At 47.1% G+C, this 23947-nt stretch overlaps 1 protein-coding gene and 1 pseudogene across 1 annotated transcript in view; both read left to right on the top strand.

Moving 5' to 3' along the window:
* The window catches only part of NFU1 (NFU1 iron-sulfur cluster scaffold), a 68339-nt gene that overhangs the window by 40934 nt on the left and 3458 nt on the right, over nucleotides 1–23947 (top strand). The window lies entirely within an intron of this gene.
* On the top strand, nucleotides 9155–9267 carry LOC149454711 (U2 spliceosomal RNA; annotated as a pseudogene).

The following is a 23947-nucleotide window of genomic DNA, read 5'->3' on the forward strand; positions in this document are numbered from 1 at the left end:
TGGAAACCACCAGCAGTGTGAGGAGACCTGAAAGTGGCACATGGCAGAGTGTGGCGATGGAGACAGCAGCAATGGGAGGCCGTACAGGGACCCATGACACACTCTGGACCTGGCAGCAGCATGAGGAGGCGGTACAGGGGCCCATGACAGATTACGGGCCTGGCAGCAGCATGAGGAGTCGGTACGGGGGCCCATGGCAGATTAGGGGCCTGGCAGCAGCTATGGGAGGCCCGTAATCTGCCAGCACCCTATTACAAAAAATGGAACACACCAGCAGTGTGAGGAGACCTGAAAGTGGCACATGGCAGAGTGTGGCGATGGAGACAGCAGCAATGGGAGGCCGTACAGGGACCCATGAGAGACTCTGGACCTGGCAGCAGCATGAGGAGGCGGTATAGGGGCCCATGGCAGATTAGGGGCCTGGCAGCAGCTATGGGAGGCCCATAATCTGCCAGCACCCTATGACAAAAAATGGAACACACCAGCAGTGTGAGGAGACCTGAAAGTGGCACATGGCAGAGTGTGGCGATGGAGACAGCAGCAATGGGAGGCCGTACAGGGACCCATGAGAGACTCTGGACTTGGCAGCAGCATGAGGAGGCGGTATAGGGGCCCATGGCAGATTAGGGGCCTGGCAGCAGCTATGGGAGGCCCGTAATCTGCCAGCACCCTATGACAAAAAATGGAACACACCAGCAGTGTGAGGAGACCTGAAAGTGGCACATGTTTGGGGCATGATTAATGGCGGATTTAGTCAGTTGTGTCAGGAACTGGTGGTTTGAAATCCAGACTAATCCACGCCTGATTCATTTTCACAAACGTGAGTCTCTCCACACTTTGGGTGGATAGTCGTGTCCTCCGCGGAGTTACAATACCTCCTGCCGCACTAAACACGCGCTCCGATGCCACGCTACTGGCCGGGCATGACAGCCTTTCAAGGGCAAATTCAGCTAGTTGGGGCCAAAGGTCAAGTTTCGTTGCCCAGTAGTCAAGGGGATTGTCTACCTCGGTTGGCAGGGTGCTGTCCAAGTAGGCCTAAGCCTGTTGTTTGAGGTCCTGCTGCAGGTCCACCTGATGCTGCTGCTGCCGCTGCTGCTGCTGCTGCGGCTGGTTAGTAGTTTCCTCACTGCGCTGGTGAAGAAAGCTACTCATCATCGACTGCAGACTGAGGCAGCTGCTGCTGGTGGAGCTGCCACTGCTCCTACCACCCCACCCCTCCCCTGCTGCCATGGCAGCGGAACACGAGCGCACAGGGCCCACAGTGTCTGAGGATGGACGTTGGCGCAGAAAGGCAGAGACCAGCTGACTACATAGGTGGTTTTTATAGTACGTTATTTTGGCCTCCCTCTCAGCAGGTGTGAAAAAGGCCACCATTTTTGAACGGTAGCGAGGGTCCAACAAGGTGGACAGCCAAAAGTCATCCCTCTGTCTGATGGTTATTATTCGGCTGTCGGAACGCAAGCAAGCGAGCATGCTATGGGCCATTTGTGCCAAGGAATGCGAGGGACTCCCTGCCTCCATCTCCACAGCATACTGCCACGGTGCGTCTGGGTCCTCTGTCTCCTCCTCCTCCTCCTCTACCAGATGCTCCTGCTCCTCCACTCCTGTCCGCTGAGTGGAAAAACCACCCATTTCACTCAGTAATTCCTGAGCACCAATGTCCTCCTCTACCTCCTCCTCTTCTTCCTGTCCTGCCCCCACAGGGGTCATGTGGCGTTGAGATCTGTGCGCCACGTCTACCGCACCCTGACCAGCCATTGTTAACAGCATTTGTTCCAGGACGTACAACAGAGGAATGACGTCGTTCATCCCATAGTCCTACCGACTCACGAATAGCGTGGCCTCCTCAAAGGGCCTGAATAAGCGCAGGTGTCACGCATGAGCTGCCAATGGCTGACATCTAAGTTACACAGGGAGTACCTTTATCCGCTTTTAACATCAGGAAATCTGTGATGGCCTTTCGCTGTTCGTAAAGGCGGTCTAACATATGTAGGGTTGAATTCCACCTTGTTGCAACGTCACAGCATGAGGAGTCAGTACGGGGGCCCATGGCAGATTACGGGCCTGGCAGCAGCAATGGGAGGCCCGTAATCTGCCAGCACCCTATGACAAAAAATGGAACACACCAGCAGTGTGAGGAGATCTGAAAGTGGCACATGGCAGAGTGTGGCGATGGAGACAGCAGCAATGGGAGGCCGTACAGGGACCCATGAGAGACTCTGGACCTGGCAGCAGCATGAGGAGGCGGTATAGGGGCCCATGGCAGATTAGGGGCCTGGCAGCAGCTATGGGAGGCCCGTAATCTGCCAGCACCCTATGACAAAAAATGGAACACACCAGCAGTGTGAGGAGACCTGAAAGTGGCACATGGCATGAGACACTGTGGACCTGGCAGCAGCATGAGGAGGCGGTACAGGGGCCCATGGCAAATTAGGGGCCTGGCAGCAGCTATGGGAGGCCCGTAATCTGCCAGCACCCTATGTCAAAAAATTGAACACACCAGCAGTGTGTGAGGAGATCTGAAAGTGGCACATGGCAGAGTGTGGCGATGGAGACAGCAGCAATGGGACGCCGTACAGGGACCCATGAGAGACTCTGGACTTGGCAGCAGCATGAGGAGGCGGTATAGGGGCCCATGGCAGATTAGGGGCCTGGCAGCAGCTATGGGAGGCCCGTAATCTGCCAGCACCCTATGTCAAAAAATTGAACACACCAGCAGTGTGAGGAGACCTGAAAGTGGCACATGGCATGAGACACTGTGGACCTGGCAGCAGCATGAGGAGGCAGTACAGGGGCCCATGGCAGATTAGGGGCCTGGCAGCAGCTATGGGAGGCCTGTAATCTGCCAGCACCCTATGACAAAAAATGGAACACACCAGCAGTGTGAGGAGACCTGAAAGTGGCACATGGAAGAGTGTGGCGATGGAGACAGCAGCAATGGGAGGCCGTACAGGGACCCATGAGAGACTCTGGACCTGGCAGCAGCATGAGGAGGTGGTATAGGGGCCCATGGCAGATTAGGGGCCTGGCAGCAGCTATAGGAGGCCCGTAATCTGCCAGCACCCTATGACAAAAAATGGAACACACCAGCAGTGTGAGGAGACCTGAAAGTGGCACATGGCATGAGACACTGTGGACCTGGCAGCAGCATGAGGAGGCGGTACAGGGGCCCATGGCAGATTATGGTCCTGGCAGCAGCTATGGGAGGCCCGTAATCTGCCAGCACCCTATGACAAAAAATGGAACGCACCAGCAGTGTGAGGAGACGTGAAAGTGGCACATGGCAGGGGCATGATTCATGGCGGATTTAGTCAGTTGTGTCAGGAACTGGTGGTTTGAAATCCAGACTAATCCACGCCTGATTCATTTTCACAAACGTGAGTCTCTCCACACTTTGGGTGGACAGTCGTGTCCGCGGAGTTACAATACCTCCTGCCGCACTAAACACGCGCTCCGATGCCACGCTACTGGCCGGGCATGACAGCCTTTCAAGGGCAAATTCAGCTAGTTGGGGCCAAAGGTCAAGTTTCGTTGCCCAGTAGTCAAGGGGATTGTCTACCTCGGTTGGCAGGGTGCTGTCCAAGTAGGCCCAAGCCTGTTGTTTGAGGTCCTGCTCCAGGTCCACCTGATGCTGCTGCGGCTGGTTAGTAGTTTCCTCACTGCGCTGGTGAAGAAAGCTACTCATCATCGACTGCAGACTGAGGTAGCCGCTGCTGGTGGAGCTACCACTGCTCCTACCACCCCACCCCTCCCCTGCTGCCATGGCAGCGGAACGCGAGCGCACAGGGCCCACAGTGTCTGAGGACGGACGTTGGCGCACAAAGGCAGAGACTAACTGACTACATAGGTGGTTTTTATAGTACGTTATTTTGGCCTCCCTCTCAGCAGGTGTGAAAAAGGCCACCATTTTTGAACGGTAGCGAGGGTCCAACAAGGTGGACAGCCAAAAGTCATCCCTCTGTCTGATGGTTATTATTCGGCTGTCGCTACGCAAGCAAGCGAGCATGCTATGGGCCATTTGTGCCAAGGAATGCGAGGGACTCCCTGCCTCCATCTCCACAGCATACTGCCACGGTGCGTCTGGGTCCTCTGTCTCCTCCTCCTCCTCCTCTACCAGATGCTCCTGCTCCTCCACTCCTGTCCGCTGAGTGGAAAAACCACCCATTTCACTCAATAATTCCTTAGCACAAATGTCCTCCTCTACCTCCTCCTCTTCTTCCTGTCCTGCCCCCACAGGGGTCATGTGGCGTTGAGATCTGTGCGCCACGTCTACCGCACCCTGACCAGCCATTGTTAACAGCATTTGTTCCAGGACGTGCAACAGAGGAATGACGTCGTTCATCCCATAGTCCTGCCGACTCACGAATAGCGTGGCTTCCTCAAAGGGCCTGAGCAAGCGCAGGTGTCACGCATGAGCTGCCAATGGCTGACATCGAAGTTACACAGGGGAGTACCTTTATCCGCTTGTAACATCAGGAAATCGGTGATGGCCTTTCGCTGTTCGTAAAGGCGGTCTACCATGTGTAGGGTTGAATTCCACCTTGTTGCAACGTCGCAGATCAGGCGATGCTGTGGAATTCCGTTCTGCCGCTGCAGCTCAAGGAGGGTGTGCTTTGCGGTGTAGGAATGGCTGAAATGCATGCAAAGTTTACGTGACATTTTAAGGATGTCTTGCAGTGGGATGGTGGATTTTAGGAACCGCTTGACAACCAGATTGAACACGTGAGCCATGCATGGCGCATGGCACAACCTTCCTTGACGCAGAGCAGACACCATGTTCTTTCCGTTGTCGGTCAACATGGTTCCGATTTTCAGTTTGCGCGGAGACAGCCATCTGTCGATTTCTCTGTTCATTACACTGAGAAGTTCCTCCCCTGTGTGACTACGTTCGCCAAGGCATACCAGGTGCAGCACAGCGTGACACCGTTGCGCCCTGCACATGTGATATGCCGGTCGGGTAATGGGACTTGGCACGGGGGTGGCGGCTGAGGACACGAAGGAAGAAGAGGTGGTAGAGGCGGACATCTTTGCTGGACCAAGGACGTGCAAACGTGGAGGCAAAAGCGGCGTGACCTGTCCAAGTTGCTGGTGCGGCTGTGACGGCACCACGTTCACCCAGTGGGCCGTAAATGACATGTACTGTCCCTGACCGTAGTTACAGCTCCACACGTCGGCGCTGCCGTGCACTTTGGCAGCGACCGACATGCTCAAAGACTGGCCCACCATCTCTTCTACATGTGAATGCAGGGCTGGCACTGCCTTTTTGGCGAAGAAATGACGGCTTGGCACTCTCCACCGCGGCGCGGCACAAGCCATCATTTCTCGGAAAGGTGCTGAGTCCACCACTTGGAAAGGGAGGGACTGCAGCACCAGCAACTTGGACAGGAGGACGTTCAGCTTTTGCACCGTCGGGTGCGTGCTCGCAAACTGTTGTCTCTTGGAAACGGATTCCAAGAAAGACTGCTGACGGAATCCGTGAAGAGGAGTAGCAGGAGAAGGAGCATCTGAACGAGCGGAAGATGGCAACGAGCGACAACTCCCCTCAGCAGAGGTGTTGGAGCCTTGACTGGCTGATAGAGGGCGATTGACGTCGGGTGACGGAGCAAGTAACGGAGCGGGTGATGGAGCGGGGGCTGGGGCAGGCAGAACCGCCGTATCTTTATCACGGTTTTCCCAGGCCACCAAATGGCGACGCTGCATATGCTGCCGCAACGCTGTAGTCCCAACATGGGCCCCCTGGCCACGCTTGACTTTCTGGCCACATAGTCGACATACGGCTACGTTTACTTCCTCGGGCGGCTTGACAAAAAATTGCCACACCGCCGAGTAGGAAACTTTGCCCCCAATACTCCTCACTGGCTGACTGCTGCTTCCTCCGTGCACACCGGCACCACTACTGGCCGTGGTGGTAGGCTGCAGTGGAGCTGGTGCTGTACTCCGTGGCCGTTTGCCTCCACTGACACTGCTGCGACCCTGCTGCCTCCTGGGCAACCCACCGACTGTTTTGCTCGCTGCCAAGCTGCCACCCTCTTCTCCTGATGATGCGGAAGCAATAGCCTGATGACGACGAGGCTGCCAAGTGCGATCAGCCTCATCATCATCAATTAGGGTCTCCGCCTCACTACTAGCCCCCTCGGCTGCGTGTGGGTCAGGAGACAGACCTGTCTCTAGACCGGCTACCGAGCCACTCTCCTCGCCACTACTTCTTCGCCTGGCTGCTGAAGAGGCGGATGTCTCCCCCCCGTTCCTGACCGCCCTCTGTTAGCTCTTCCTCACTGTACAGTGGGGCTGAGCCCACAGCATGCGATACTTCGCTTGGTGAGGGAACACCAAAGGACAGGGGCAGGTAGAGGACACGTGATTTCAGTGGGCTTGCTCCCGGGCCATGCCAACTAACGGTTGTGTCTGACGTACCCACCGACCGTTGGCTGTAGGTGTCAGAGGTGACCTGGGAAGAGGAAGACGACCGAGCCAACCAATCGATGACGGCAGGGTTGTCGGATGGAGACACGACCGCTGGATGACACCGGGAGCACTGGCCTCTGGCTGCGAATAGTGCTGCCTCGACCCCTTCCTCTGCTGCCACGTCTGCTCGCTCCTAAAACATTGCCTCCTCTGCCACTCCTCTGCATGTTGTCTGACATACTCTTTAATTAAACGATTCTGTGTCCCTGAGTAACAATTCTGTGTCTGTCCCTGAGTAACAATTCTGTGTCCCTGAGTAACGTTTCTGTGGCCCTAAGTAACAGTTCTGTGGCCCTCAGTAACAATTCTGTGTCCCTCAGTAACAATTCTGTGTCCCTCAGTAACAATTCTGTGTCCCTCAGTAACAATTCTGTGTCTGTCCCTGAGTAACAATTCTGTGTCTGTCCCTGAGTAACAATTCTGTGTCCCTGAGTAACGTTTCTCTGGCCCTAAGTAACAGTTCTGTGGCCCTCAGTAACAATTCTGTGTCCCTCAGTAACAACTCTGTGTCTGTCCCTGAGTAACAATTCTGTGTCTGTCCCTGAGTAACAATTCTGTGTCCCTGAGTAACAATTCTGTGTCCCTCAGTAACAATTCTGTGTCCCTCAGTAACAATTCTGTGTCCCTGAGTAACAATTCTGTGTCCCTCAGTAACAATTCTGTGTCCCTGAGTAACAATTCTGTGTCTGTCCCTGAGTAACAATTCTGTGTCCCTAAGTAACGTTTCTGTGGCCCTAAGTAACGATTCTGTGGCCCTAAGTAACGTTTCTGTGGCCCTAAGTAACAGTTCTGTGGCCCTCAGTAACAGTTCTGTGGCCCTCAGTAACAATTCTGTGGCCCTCAGTAACAATTCTGTGTCTGTCCCTGAGTAACAATTCTGTGTCCCTAAGTAACGTTTCTGTGGCCCTAAGTAACGATTCTGTGGCCCTAAGTAACGTTTCTGTAGCCCTAAGTAACGTTTCTGTAGCCCTAAGTAACGTTTCTGTGGCCCTAAGTAACGTTTCTGTGGCCCTAAGTAACATTTCTGTGGCCCTCAGTAACAGTTCTGTGGCCCTAAGTAACGGTTCTGTGGCCCTCAGTAACAATTCTGTGTCCCTCAGTAACAATTCTGTGTCTGTCCCTAAGTAACGTTTCTGTGGCCCTAAGTAACGTTTCTGTGGCCCTAAGTAACGTTTCTGTGTCCCTCAGTAACAATTCTGTATCCCTCAGTAACAATTCTGTGTCTGTCCCTGAGTAACAATTCTGTGTCCCTAAATAACGTTTCTGTGGCCCTAAGTAACGGTTCTGTGGCCCTCAGTAACAATTCTGTGTCCCTCAGTAACAATTCTGTGTCTGTCCCTGAGTAACAATTCTGTGTCCCTAAGTAACGTTTCTGTGGCCCTAAGTAACGTTTCTGTGGCCCTAAGTAACGTTTCTGTGGCCCTAAGTAACGGTTCTGTGGCCCTCAGTAACAATTCTGTGTCCCTCAGTAACAATTCTGTGTCTGTCCCTAAGTAACAATTCTGTGGCCCTAAGTAAAGTTTCTGTGGCCCTAAGTAAAGTTTCTGTGGCCCTAAGTAACGTTTCTGTGGCCCTAAGTAACGATTCTGTGGCCCTAAGTAACGTTTCTGTGGCCCTAAGTAACGTTTCTGTGGCCCTAAGTAACGTTTCTGTGGCCCTAAGTAACGTTTCTGTGGCCCTAAGTAACGTTTCTGTGGCCCTCAGTAACAAATCTGTGTCCCTCAATGACAATTCTGTGTCTGTCCCTAAGTAACAATTCTGTGGCCCTAAGTAACGTTTCTGTGGCCCTAAGTAACGGTTCTGTGTCCCTCAGTAACAATTCTGTATCCCTCAGTAACAATTCTGTGTCTGTCCCTGAGTAACAATTCTGTGGCCCTAAGTAACGTTTCTGTGGCCCTAAGTAACGTTTCTGTGGCCCTAAGTAACGTTTCTGTGGCCCTAAGTAACGATTCTGTGGCCCTAAGTAACGTTTCTGTGGCCCTAAGTAACGATTCTGTGGCCCTCAGTAACAAATCTGTGTCCCTCAGTAACAATTCTGTGTCTGTCCCTAAGTAACAATTCTGTGGCCCTAAGTAACGTTTCTGTGGCCCTAAGTAACGGTTCTGTGGCCCTCAGTAACAATTCTGTGTCCCCCAATAACAATTCTGTGGCCCTAAGTAACGTTTCTGTGGCCCTAAGTAACGATTCTGTGGCCCTCAGTAACAAATCTGTGTCCCTCAGTAACAATTCTGTGTCTGTCCCTAAGTAACAATTCTGTGGCCCTAAGTAACGATTCTGTGGCCCTCAGTAACAAATCTGTGTCCCTCAGTAACAAATCTGTGTCCCTCAGTAACAATTCTGTGTCTGTCCCTAAGTAACAATTCTGTGGCCCTAAGTAACGTTTCTGTGGCCCTAAGTAACGATTCTGTGGCCCTCAGTAACAATTCTGTATCCCTCAGTAACAATTCTGTGTCCCTAAGTAACGTTTCTGTGGCCCTAAGTAACGTTTCTGTGGCCCTATGTAACGTTTCTATGGCCCTAAGTAACGATTCTGTGGCCCTAACTAACGTTTCTGTGTCCCTAAGTAACGTTTCTCTGTCCCTAACTCTCTCCCTGAATACAGCCAGGTCTGCCTCTGTTGAATGACTGGAGGCAAATGGAGAATTCTAAAATGGCCGCCATTTATAGCTCGACCATTACACTGTGCTGGCTCGCTTCTCGGCCTTTTGGCTAAGATCAAGTGTAGTATCTGTTCTTATCAGTGTCCAGTGGGGGTGCTACCGACCATTCTGGTAAGAGGATGGTTGGTGTATAGTACCCTCACTGGTATGATGGGGGTCCGGAAGGCTAGTACCGGAGGGACAGAAACCAGGGAGCGCCATGATTCGTTCTGGGGCCTTGGGAGTAATTCCTCTGGGGAGACCGGAAAGACCCAGTTCCTCCTGGTTTGAGCAGGCTACCTTGGTCTGGCCTGGGGTCGGGGACGCAAAAAGTCCGCAAACTCAGTGCCCCCTGGGGAAGACGCTCTCAGGGGTGTCACTAGTAACACTTGGGTGTGGGACCCCACGGTGTGAAGATGACACATGGCCACTGTTTTTCACATCTTTTTGCACAGCGCCCTAAGGACCAGGTCTTTTGGCTAAGTCCAGGGCAATTTTTGCTACAGGCCTCAGGGCCTGGTCTGTGCACTATTAGGCACGGTACCACTTTTTTATTTTATTCTATTTATTTAAACCACTCCCACGTTTTGTCACTTTTTGCTTTCTTATGTGTGTGTTTTTTCACGGATGGAGGGTGTGGGTCCTCGGGCCTTACCTGAAGTCTAGGGGGAGGATGTGTGGCCATACGGTTCCTTCCTCCCCTGATCCCTAGGGGGTTTTCTCTTCGGGAGAACCCCCTTGCCTAGTACTGGATGTCCGGCTTCGGCTGGGCATAAGGAACGGTGGTCCACCAGGCCTTTTGGCCAGGAGGACCAAATGGGAACCTTGTCCCTGTCAGGAGCTTCGTGCCCCGGGGGATCGGGTGAACGGTCCAACCCTTTCGGGGGTAGGACAAACACACCCCTAAGTGCACGTTTTTCGTGTGTGTGTTTCTGCACTTGCACTTTTTTGCGGACACTTACGGGTTTTTTCGTTACAGTTCCACGTTTGCGGACTTAAAAAAAAAAAAAAAAAAAAAAAAATTACACTGTGCTGGCTGGCTGGCTGGCTGCTGATTGGCTAATGCGATCACATGTCATGAATGAATGCATTATGGGTCAGCGCGCCTTGTCTGTGCGCCTTCCCAGACATCCCCGCTCCGTCGCCGCACATGTCGCCGCCATTTTAGGAAAAATTTCGATTCGCGCATCCGAAGTCCGAAATTTTCCTAATATTCGAAACGAATTCCACTTCGCCTACTTCGATTCGCTCATCTCTAATCTCCACCTTAAACTAAGTTTGCAGAAATTCAGTGCATAGCAGGGAGACAGTTTAAGGTGGAGATCACATAACAGCATTTACACTGAGCTTTCAGAAAGTCTGCATAGCAGGGATACAGGGTAAATGCTGTTATGTGATCTCCACCTTAAACTAAGTTTGCAGAAAGTCAATGCATTTGCAGGGAGACAGTTTAAGGTGGAGATCACATAACAGCATTTACCTGTGAAAAAGTAGAGAGGATATGATCAGGGAGCTGTGTTCAACTGCTGTTTTGCACTCCAGCAGAAAATGCACTCACGCAGGACAATGCCCTCGTCTGTACCCCACATCTGTCAAATGAGTCCTTATATCCAATCTATTGATATGTAGCGAATTGTCCCTCTTTTGTGTGTAGTTATTCTCCTTTCCATTGGTAGAATTGTGCAATTCTGGCATTTCAATCCGTGCTTATTATCCCCCAAACGTGCAGATCCTCCACCGACATACATATAGTCTTACCTCCTGTATATGAAGTATGTAATTTAGATCAAATAGCGGTTTTCCCTTTAACTAGGGTTGGTATACCCTCCTGCACTCTCCAGCCTCCAGTCCTGATGTGACTCAATCCATTTCCATGCTGTTAATCCATGCACGATATAGCCTCCAAATTTCAGAAAGAGTATACCATTATAGTGTATGGGGGGGGGGGGGGGATTGGGGAGAGGCTGCAGGAGTAGAAACATGTTACATGTTCCACCCTAAGAAACAGGTGGAACATGTAACATGTTCCCAAAGGTGAATTTATCCTTTAACCCCTTCACACCGGCGCCTCCTGGCCCTTTAAGAGTTTCAGAAGTTGGGAGGCGGGGTGGGGTTTAGTGTCATGTGACCGCCGCGATGCGCCGTCACGGCGGTCACATGATCGGGAAAGGTCCCGATCGAAAGAGGAGTTTGGGACCTTTCCATGACTACCGGCCATGTGTGTTGGGAGCGCGCAGGGCACGCGCTCTCTGCACATATGTCCTTTTTTAATAGGACGCAAATGTGCGGCCCCTCGGCGTCTAGGCCCAGACGCCGGAAGGCCACACATTTGCGTTCGGCCGGCGTGAAGAGGTTAAAGCAGGAACCTCTAAACCTAGGAAAAATTGATCTGGGAGGCATTCAAGTAGTTTACACTTCCCAGATAACAACTACTCCTACATTTTAGAAAAGCTAAGGCAGGAGTTTCAGTGTGACTGAGGTCTAAGTGACACCCATTGGCTAACTAAAGTTATTAGAGGTGATAGCTCACATTTCTTCTTCAGGCTTTATACATCATTGCAAAAATGTATAAAGCCTAAAGAATGTATCTAAGTTATACTGAAAGCTTATACCGTGACGGAAATAAGTATTTGATTCCCTGCTGATTTTGAATGTTTGCCCACTCACAAAGAGATGATCAGTCGAAAAATCGAATGGTAGGTGTATTGTAACACTGAGAGACAGAATAGCAACAAAAAATTCAAAAGAAATGCATGTCTAACAAATTAAGCACTGATTTGCATGTTCATGAGGGAAATAAGTATTTGATCCCCTGTCATTCAGCAGGATTTCTGGCTACCAGGTGTCTTTTTCATACAGGCAACAAGCTGAGATTAGAAGCAGTCTCTTAAAGGGAGTGCTGCTAATTTCATTTTGTTACCTGTATAAAAGACACTTGTCCACAGGAGCAATCAAACAATCAGATTCCAAACTCTCCACCATGGCAATGACCAAAGAGATGCCCAAAGATGTCAAAGACAAGATTGTAGACCTACACAAGGCTGGACTGGGCTACCAAACTATCGTCAAGCAGCTTGGTGAGAAGGTGATAACAGTTGGTGCAATCATTCGCAAATGGAAGAAACAAAAAACAGCTGTCAGTCTCCCTAGGTCTGGAGCACCATGCAAGATCTCGCCTCGTGGAGTGTCAATGATCATGTGAACAGTGAGGAATCATCCCAGAACTACTCGCGAGGATCTTGTCAATGATCTCTAGGCAGCTGGGACCACAGTCACCAAGAAACCAATTGGTAACACACTACGCCGACAAGGATTGAAATCCTGCAGTGCCTGCAAGGTCCCTCTGCTCAAGAACGCACATGTCCAGGCCCATCTGAAGTTTGCCACTGAACATCTGAATGATGCAGAGGAGGACTGGTTGAAAGTGTTGTGGTCAGATGAGACCAAAATTGAGCTCTTTGGCATCAACTCAACTTGCCGTGTTTGAAGGAGGAGGAATGCTGCCTATGACCCAAGAACACCATCCAAACTGTCAAACGTGGTAGAAACATTCTTCTTTGGGGGTGTTTTTCTGCTAAGGGGACAGGACAACTGCACCACATCAAAGGGACGATGGACAGGGCAATGTACCGTCAAATCTTGGGTGAGAAACTTCTTTCCTCAGCCAGGGCATTGAAAATGGGTCGTGGATGGGTGTTCCAGCATGACAATGACCCAAAACACACGGCCAAGGCAACAAAGGAGTGGCTCAAGAAGAAGCACATTAAGGTCCTGGAGTGGCCTAGCCAGTCTCCAGACCTTAATCCGATTGAAAATCTGTGGAGGGAGCTGAAAGTTCAAGTTGCCAGACATCAGCCACCAAACCTTAATGACTTGGAGAGGATCTGCCAAGAGGAGTGGGCCAAAATCCCTCCTGAGATGTGTGCAAACCTGGTAGCCAACTACAGGAAACGTCTGACCTCTGTGATTGCCAACAAGGGATTTGCCACCAAGTACTACGTTTTGTGAAGGGGATCAAATACATCTTTCCCTCATGATCATGCAAATAAGTGCATCATTTGTTAGACATGCATTTCTTATGAATTTTTGTTGCTATTCTGTCTCTCAGTGTTACAATACACCTAACATTCAATTTGTAGACTGATCATTTCTTTGTGAGTGGGCAAACATTCAAAATTAGCAGGGGATCAAATACTTATTTCCTTCACTGTATCTAACTAAAGTTAGCTGATGGGTATCACTTAAACTCCTAACTTTCTGAATTATTTGATGGCTAACATAAGGGTCCTTTCACATGCAGGTGCTCTTATCCATGCAGGAGGCTTCTCTGCTCTGCTTAGTGATTGAAGTTCCGTAGAAGAGATGTCCTTGCTAGGAAGCTCATTACATTGTCAAATCAGGCCACTCTTTTTCGACATGGGGCTTTTTGGGTTAATTCATAGGGGGTACATCTCCTATAGTGACCTTATGGGAGTTGTGAAGATGAAGATTTTTCACAAAGGACCTATAAGTGAAGGTCTTAGTTTGCGGGAAGGCCGTTCCAAAGGTATCTATTGAGTGAGAGCTGTCACATAAAGTAAATGTTTATCTGTTTTTAAAGGCAGGTTTACTTTTACAAAGATGTTCTATAAGCATACGGACAAATCTGACAGGAATAGAAGCAGCAATACAGAACATAACAGATGTCAGTTGTGTGACATCCATGTTTATTCACTTTTTGTCCCCATTTTGACAGTGGACTGTTACAGACCTGTGATGGCTTTATGGGTAGCCAGATGTAAACGGACCTGTCCTCTCCAATCTGCAACTGTACAATCCAAACGCACCCGTTAAAAATGGCTGTGTGTATAAGTGGGTGCTGCAGCTACCATTGGCTGGAACCGAACAGAATCAGCAAATGAGAATGTCACCAGCACACCGAGGATCACCATTATGGGTCCAAAGGTTTTAATGATCGATCACATAGTTACAGCAAGGCAACGTTTCGGAGTCTCGTAGGAACCCTTCATCAGGCATGTGATCACATGCCTGATGAAGGGGTCATGCGAGACTCCAAAACATTGCCTTGCTGTAACTGTATCGTTCATTAAAACTTTTGGACCCATATTGGTGATCCTCGTTGAGCTGGTGACATTCTCCCTTGCTGTCCTCCAATCCGTTTGTGTTTGAAAAAAAGAAAAGGATACAAATCTTTTTTTTTTTTTATCCCCCATTGACCTAGATGGACTCGGAGGTAGAGGACTTGGGTCCATTTACATCTGCTCTTTCTGAATAACTGAGAAGCAGACCTGATCAGAAAGTCCATGTGAGAAGGGCCGGATACACCAAGTGCCTAAACTTTGTGCTGCACTGATGCAATTTACACAGTCGCCTCTAGGTGTCATTCTTGTATTCATGTCATTAGAGGAGAATGCTGCTACAGCAGCAGTTTTTAGGGCGGGACTTTCTCATAATTCTTGTTTCTAATCAACAGCCATAAAAATAAATAGTAATTTCCTAACATTACATGATTGTAGTTTAGTTTTAGATTCTGTTAGTCATGCCTTAATGAGCCTTGTTAACTTGTAATTGTAGCTTCATTTTTGCTCTTTTAATTTCAACGCTCCCTGCGGCATTTGTTATTGTAGTATTTATCATTCTTTCGTTGATTAAATAGAATATTTTTGTATGTTCTAGTGAATACTATATTTATATTGTCAGATATTTTTATGGATTCTAACTTTTTATAATGCTGAAAACGCTAAGCAAAATTCAAAATGAATTGATTTGTTTAGTATTTCACATTAATGTTATTTTTATTAAATAGAGTTTTAATTAGCTGCATTATAGAACGTATGTTCCATTGCCCAGTAGTGCTATGGCTTCCCAGCTCTGCCCTGTATATACAACTCACCGTCTTCATTGCTTAAAGTGTGTCAGTCATGTGGTATCAATGGTAGACATCTTGTGGGCAGAGCCATGGTTGCCTAGTAGAAACACTTGCATTTTTTAGTGTCTTTAGTTTTCTTGCTTTAGTTTATTTGTTCCAAAAAATTTATAGCTGGCTTTGTCTTTAACAAGCTTCTTCCATTTGTGTACATTTGAACAGATACTGATATCTCAGTTAAAGGTTAAATATTATGGGTCACGTGACAGTATTATAGATTTTGGAGCCTGCAGCATTAATGATGCAAGTTTTGTCCCCATTTCTCCATTTGTAATATAACTCTATTAACTCTAAATCTTTTTATATTGTTCCCTTGCTGATTTAGAGAAAAAAAAAATCAATGTTCACTGCAATACTCATCTTCAATTTAGAGCTTTCCCCTCCACAGTACTTTTTTCATTCACAAGTTTTCCTGAATCTTTTGGTTTGAATAATGCCATTCAACCTGAAAGACTGAGGATATCCTGTGGTGGCAGTGCATCATAAGCACAGCCACTGAGGGGGCATCACCAAGCCACCCTGCACTCATAGTGTAAAGATGCAGAGAGGATTGCTACCATCAATAGTGTTGTCTGCATCATCCTGGATTTGCTGTATTGTCTCCCTTTATATTGTAAAGCGCTGAGCAAACTGTTGGCGCTATATAAATCCTGTATAATAATAATAATAATTTTAGGGTAAGCACATATTGCACTTTTATTTGGAAGGGTGGCCATGCACTCTTTTCACAATGTTCATTTGTAGTGCAGTTAACATAGTGCAGTGGCACTTGCTTGGCTTCAACTTCCCTCCCTGTGGACTCCCATTGTATAGAAATTTTCAAGCAAGCTGGATGGTGTGTATAAGTGCTTGTTATTTACATTTCAGAGAAGCCGTATATAGCCTGATCCTCTCCAAGTCTTTGCATTTTGCTGTCTGATTGGGGCCTAATCAGGCTGTGAGTGGGCACCGAAAGGGAGGCTTCTCTGCTTTGCTCAGTGATCTAAGTGTAGTAGAAGAGATGTCCTTGCTGGGAGGCTTATTACATTGCCAAATCAGGCCACTCTTCTTCAACATGGGGCATTTTGGATTACTTAAAAGAGGGTACATTTCCTATAGTGACCTTATGAGAGATGTGAAAATAAAGATTTTCGCAAAGGACATATAAGTGAAGGTCTTAGATTGCAGGAAGGCAGTTCCAGAGGTATGTATTGAGTGAGAGCCGTCACATATAAATGTTAATCTGTTTTTAAAGGCAGGTTTACTTTTACAAAGATGTTCTGTAAGCATATGGACACATCTGGCAGGAATAGAAGCAGTCATACACTGGTACTGCAGGTTCCTTACAGGAGGATTTCATATTTCACTAAGCCTTCATTATAATAGACAGCAGAGACATTTCATGGTGTACATGGTTGAATAGTACTAGATTGAGGGTTTGGCACAGACCTTATGCTCTTGGAGAGATTACCGTATTTGCCGGCGTATAAGACGACTTTTTACCCCTTGAAAATCTTCTCAAAAGTCGGGGGTCGTCTTATACGCCGGTATACGGCATACTGACACTTTTTAGGGGGGCGGCGCGTTGCCGCCGCCGCCCCCCCCCCTTCCCCCAATGGAAGGGACACTAAGTACAGGGGTGGGCAGCGGCTGTTTCTTACCTGGTTCCGGTCCCACGACGATCCGGTCCAGGAAGCGCGGCTGCGCCTTCAGTTCGGCCACTGGATGTTCGTGCGGCTGCTCGGCTCCGCCTCCTCACCAGTGATTGGCCGCCAGAACTGTAGCTCAGGAAAGGCACACAGGCAGCCAATCACCGGCGAGGGGGTGGAGCCGAGCGGCCCCGCGAAAATCGAGTGCAGGACCAGCAGGTAAGTGGTCAGTGTAGAGGTGCTGCTGCAACCACATATGCTGGCTGCAGCAGCACCATACGAGAACAGGGTCAGCAAGTGTCAGTGGGAGGAATAGTGCCCCATCATTGGTGTCACTGATACCAATGATGGAGCACTATTCCTCCCACTGACACCAACGATGGGGCACTATTCCTCCCACTGACACCAACGATGGGGCACTATTCCTCCCCCCCACTGACACCAACGATGGGGCACTATTCCTCCCCCCCACTGACATCAACGATGGGGCACTATTCCCCCCCCCCCCACTGACACCAATGATGGGGCACTATTCCACCCCCCACTGACACCAATGATGGGACACCATTCCTCCCACTGACACCAATGTTGGGACACCATTCCTCCCACTGACACAAATGATGGGGTACTATTCCCCCCACTGATACCAATGATGGGGCACTATTCCCCCCACTGATACTAATGATGGGGCACTATTCCTGCCACTGACACAAATGATGGGGTACTATTCCCCCCACTGATACCAATGATGGGGCACTATTCCCCCCACTGATACTAATGATGGGGCACTATTCCTGCCACTGATACCAATGATGGGGCACTATTCCCCCCACTGATACTAATGATGGGGCACTATTCCTCCCACTGACACCAATGATGGGGCACTATTCCTCCCACTGATACTAATGATGGGGCACTATTCCTGCCACTAATGCCAATGATGGGGCACTATTCCTGCCACTGATACCAATGATGGGGCACTATTCCTGCCACTGATACCAATGATGGAGCACTATTCCTCCCACTGATACCAATGATGGGGCACTATTCCTGCCACTGATACCAATGATGGAGCACTATTCCTCCCACTGATACCAATGATGGGGCACTATTCCTCCCACTGATACCAATGATGGGGCACTATTCCTTCCACTGATACCAATGATGGGGCACTATTCCTGCCACTGATACCAATGATGGGGCACTATTCCTGCCACTGATACCAATGATGGGGCACTATTCCTGCCACTGGTGTGCATTGGAAGAGGGGTAGTCTTATACGGCGAGTATAGCTCAAACACTAAATTTTAGCAGGAAAAGTAGGGGGTCGTCTTATACGCCGGCAAATACGGTACTTTTAAAGAAAACTGAAACAATGTTGCCTGCCTTGCCAGATATACACTGAGCGCTACATTATACCCCTCCCCTTTATGTAATCGAGTGGAGGAGTTGTCTGTAATCCAAATCAGAAGAACAGCCTAGAATGGCAGTGCTACTTCTCTATAGATACTGTACAGTGAGTGAAAACTGTAACCCTAGTACAGGGGACTGTTAATGGCACGATCAACAGGTGAAAGGACATGTAAACTGCATTATATTACATTTTTGTTCCTAAATTTAGATTAATTTAACTGCATCCAGACACATGCCTGCCTGCTGTCATTTTAACACCTGTGCCTTTCCTAATTTTCCTACTATGAGCAGGGACATTAGTGAACATGAACCTCCTGTTCACAGATCTCTTTTTGGCTGTAAATGAGTGCTCATATCTGATCCCTTTGTGCTCATATCTGATCCCTTCTAAATTCAAAGACAGTGTCACAACAGGAGAGAATAAGAATAGGCAGTCTATATTCCTGATCTCTATCTGCAATACAAAGGGAGGCGTGATGAGTCTATTTAGATCCTTGAGGAAACCTGTTGTACTGTGATCTAAGGTAAAGCCCAATCCATGTCTGTTTCCCTTTCTTCCCCGGAGGACTTGTACACTCCCTGCTACATTTTTGCAAATCAGGTCTTCAGGAACCAGTATGAGGACTATTAGCATGTACTAGACCTTGTGTGCACTACTGGTTAGTGGAAGTGGAAAACTGACTAGTTCTCTTTAAAGAATAATTACATGCATGGCTATATTATACATACACTAGTTGGCATGGGGCTCAGAAGCAAGTGGAGATCACTGGAGTAGTGGTGTCTACTTCAGTGAGTTTCTGATTCCAGGGGCTTCAGTCCGATAGGGCATATACTGTACATAATTACATTGGTCCAAGTTGGACCAGTGTAACGATGTATAATATAACCATACCTAGAATTATTCTTTAAAGGGTAAGTTCACCTTTTGAAACATGTTACATGTTCCAGCCCTTGCCGCCAGTTCCCCCTCATCCCCTCGGTGTGACAGCTGTTAGCAGCTCTTCTCCCTGCATCCGCTGTTACAATTTAAAAACCACATAGCCATGTGGGGCTCTGCCCGGATGGCTGTGTCATTTATTCACGGTTTCCTGTGAATCGATAGACAACTACTATCAGCCACTGTGGCTGGCAGCTTGTATTTCTAAATGAACCTCGTAGTTCAGGGACAAATTTTTATTTATTTATTTTTTTTAAATGTCGATTCTGCTTCTCATCACTATGGTTGAAAATGAATGTTAATTTGACCCCCACTAACCATTAGAAAATTGAACGCATATTCCAAACCATTTGAACAAAATTCAGCTGGTGTATAGCCAGCTTAAAGTGTTACTAAACCCACAACAGTAAAATCGGTCTGTATATGCAGTAAAGCATGCTTGTTATACTCACTGTGAAACCTAAGAGGTTAATCCTCTGCATTGTGTAATAATGCTGTTTGATCCTGACTTTTCTGATCTTCCCCTTCTTCCAGTGCCCCCTTCTTATCTCCTGCTTAGCCATATCGTGTGGAGGCACTCTGCACATGCTCAGTTTGGTGTGTATTGCTAGAAAGGACTTTTTTTTTTTTCTTGGGGGTGCATGTGCTCAGCACAGGACCAATCAGCACTGTCCAGACAGTGGTCAGGGGTTCTGCATCCTCCTAGTGCAGAATGAAAACTCCTCCTACAAGCTTTAACCAGTGCTCTGCTGGACACTGATAGAAGTCACAAGGCTGCTCTTACTGCTGATGAAAAAGGTATTTAGCAGTTTATAATTACTAATATAATTGCAGTTCCATATTCTGTGTACTGTGGGAGACCAGATACAGTGAATGCAAGGTACTGGGTTTAGTAACACTTTAAGTCACAGGCCATATACCTCAATTGATGACCATAATAAAGGTTTAGAAATGTTTGGTGCCAGCTGTAAATACTAATACTTATTGGCTACCCGCGCCTGGGATTTGGTCAGTAGTGGCCTAGTGTGTATGTGTGCCAACAGTAATAGCTTGTATCATTTGTACAGACAGGGTGTGAACAGCTTTCAATATGTACCTACTACAAAATGTGTCAGAATGTTAAGAAATGTCTTTAAAATACTTCCATCTGTGGCTAAGGAGTGATTCTTAGTTCCATGTATTGCAACATAGTTAAGCTGTCCAGCTGCCTTACTCATCCCCAGTCAAGCTAGTACATCTGGTCACACCCTCCTGCACCCTTGCTGGAAACAAATGCTTGAAAGGTATGAGCCCAGACTACCTCTGCCCGCATTTGTATACTGGAAGCATGATGAACCTGTCTTTGTAGCTGCTTCCAGTTTATGTATTTGGGTCAGTGGGACAATCCCAAAAGGAAATAAATATTCGATAAAAGGAAAACGCACAGCAAAAATATATGAATGTGGTCAGCCCAATCTACACAATAATACAAATAATTGTATCAAATCAGTTTTATTTTTAGACCTTATTTTTCAGTAGTTTAATTTAACTCAAGTATGTACAAGAGGCATGGTTAAATGTACTTATTACAAATGCTGTGCTCGCTTTTTTCTATATTACTTTTAGTCTAAGGACACAGATTCATTAGCAGAGTTTAACAAATATAGGAGTGAGGTTTGGATTCACTACTACCATGGATTCACAGAAATTCTGCAATTCACACTCTTGGGATGTTCAAACCTTAAATGAATTCTGGGTATGGATTATATAGTGTAGTTACATTGGTCCAGCTCAGCCTAATGTTAGTATGCACATGCCTGTGGGATCTCTGTAGAAAGTGGAAATTACTGCAGTATTCTCTGCAGTGTTCGTTTCTGTCTTCTAGGTCTTATGCTGCATGGTAACCATGGGGGGTCAGCTGCTCAGAATGGGCGCCATTCACAGATCACCTTTTTGTCAGTCAATGCAAGGAATCATCTGTATTAGGTGGAGATTGTGATGTTATTGCCTCACCTCTCCACTTTGTCCAGTCAGATAATGGCTTGCATTAATTGGGAAAAAATGCAAGGTGTTCTGTGCTGTGTGGGCACCCCCCTGTATTTACTACAGTCATTACTGCAGGGCAGCGGACTACTTCAGTGATTTCCTGCTTTCACATAGGACCCACAGGTATGACATTTGTGTACTATAGCTATGCAGTAAACACCATACCTGGAATTCAGTTTTATAAAAAAAAAAGTTATTGCTCTTAAATACTTATTTTAGAGATGATCATATAGAAACCAGCAGCCTCTGTCACTCAAAGACTTACCTGAGTCCTTTCACTATCCAGCACTATCCCATCTGAAGCAGCCCTGCTCCCTTTTCCTGGTCTCACAGGAAACTGTTAAGAGCAGGCAGGAGCCATAGGCTGCAGCTGCTGTCAGTGAAATCCTGTGAGCAGGTAGCAGAAGGCATGGCCAAGATGTGCTGTGTGTGTCTATGGACGCACACAGCCCAACTCAAGAGCGTGCCCACATGGGTGTCCCTTCAGCACACAGCTTTTAGTATCACTTTACAGCCAAATTTTAATCTGCTTCTATATTGCCTTCCTTGGTTCCTCATTTCCCTCCCTCATCAACATGGTAATTATGGTTTTTAAATGAAACCAGTGCTAATATAAAGAGTCCTCAGCTCTGATGCAAGTAGTGGGCTGACTCTTTGGAAGAGTTATATAAATATCAAAGCATCTTTGATGAGTGAATGTTAGTCTGGAGGAATGAGCACTCTTAGGCAGATGCACTGGGGTCGTCTGTTAGAATTCTCGCCATGACACTATCTGCATGGAGCTGCATGTTCTTCCTGTATACAACGAGCACAAATCATGCTCCATTAGGTGCTTTCCTGGCCAGCGCTGCCGGAATATGACAGCTCAGAACCAGGAAGTGACATAATACACGGCTGAACACAAATACACACTCCCGGCTGCTATAGCTCTTGATCCCAGTGCTGTTTAAGGGCCAGTTCATAACTGAATCACACAGGAATGCGGTCCATGGTCTTGACAGTGGAAACTGCACAGAAATGCGGTCCATGGTCTTGACAGTGGAAACTACACAGAAATGCGGACCATGGTCTTGACAGTGGAAACTACAAACTGGAAACATGTAGTTATTCTTCTGATTTGAAAGAGCTATGGTGGCCATACATGCTCTGATAAATGATTGATTTCTTTTCCGATCAATCTCTTCCAATATGAATGATCGGTCAATAATGGACAAGTCGTTAGATTGATTTGCCACATGAGAAGTGGATTTCAATCCCTTGTTAAGATAAAGCCATAATATACAATTATAAGTTATCAATCTCATTTGTCTTTCCACCATGTAATCTCATAACCAGATTGATTGAAATATCATATTCATGAACAAAGTATCTCAGTGCTGCCGATCAATGCAAAACAATCGATCATTTTTTGACCTGGTTGATTTACTCAGTTTGATGGAATCCAATCTAAATCAAGTCTAAATTGATTGTTAAGATTATTTAATTCTTTTGCAGATTCATTTGTTTTGATTGAAATCACACATCAATCAGATAATAAAATGGAAGCGTGTATGGCCACCACATTTTTCAGATCCTCAGCTGCTTTGAAAAACTTGTGGCTGTTGGGTGTAAGAACAACATATTAGGAGGTTACAAAGGTTTCTGGAATTGCCTCCACCTAATTTTGGATTTGGGACTAACAAAACAAAACACATTGATTAACTGGGAGCATGAACACGCCACTTGTTTAATTTGACATTACAATGTGCAGAAACATGTCATGCTTGTTTGTTCCCTGCAGAGGTTCTGTTTACTTCTCCAAAAAAAAAAAATTCAACAAAACATGTCATTTAAAAAGGAGTGCCCAGACTCCTGCATATATTTTGTACATGATGTGGTTCACAGTCACTAGTGACCTCAGTGAATATAACAATACAAAACAAAAGCTAAAGGTTTAAAGGCTGTGCTTTTTGGAGCTTACAGAATAATTGGGAATTGAATAATAAGAAAGGTGCCCCTCACTGCATTGCAAGTGAAATAAAGTAATGGTTGTGTGCATTTCATATTATGACAGCTTTACGGATGGGTTTCCTTGTCCAGTGCTGACAGCTACACTATCTCCATCACTGCTCTGTCTCCACCACTGCCATCTTCTCGACTGCTACAACTAGATCTGCTTGTACACTAAAGTTTCATCATCCTGATCCCATTCTTGGCATCTTACAGATGCTAGGAGTGTACACTGCACTACATACTGTACATGATGCATGCCATGTACCAAAAATGGAATTCCTCTGAATTGGAAAATCTCTTTTGCCAAAAAGCTGTATCTTCTTTCGTTAAAAAAAAAGTAAACAAAAAGATATACAAGAACAGACATTCAGCAGGTTCTAGGAGCTTACAATCTGATGGCATGTTAAACTTTGAGTAATTATTCTTATCCACTGCATATCTGTCATTTATTTCTTACTGTTTCCAGATGCAGTGATCACCGTATGCAGTGTTCCTAGATTTCTGCAAGTCCATAGTCCTTTATTAATGCACTTAAGCAGGCCATAGGTGATGCAATTTTCTGAATGAAAATCACTTGATTCCCTCATCAACACAGTGTTAATAAAGGAATCTGTTCCGCAGCACTATCATATTCTTCTGGCGGGGAGCCTTCCCTGTAATCACATGCAAAATATATGATCCAGCTGGTTGTACTGAAGTCAATTGATGGATCAACTTCAGTACAACCAGCCTGCCCATAGACAAATCGAATCTCGGCCAGTCCCTGCTGACCCAGCCAAGATTTGATCCATCTATGGCCGATTTAAGAATACCATCACTACTACTTAAATAAAAGGATCGTTGTTAAAACCAGCAACTGGTGTCCTTGCTTACTTTTCAGGCTACATAAACCCTTCTTTATAGGAACCTGACTTAAAGTTAT

This window comes from Staurois parvus, unplaced genomic scaffold (assembly GCF_062004578.1).
Source record: "Staurois parvus isolate SC_StPar_1 unplaced genomic scaffold, SC_StPar_1.0 ptg000420l, whole genome shotgun sequence".
Taxonomy (NCBI): Eukaryota; Metazoa; Chordata; class Amphibia; order Anura; family Ranidae; genus Staurois; species Staurois parvus.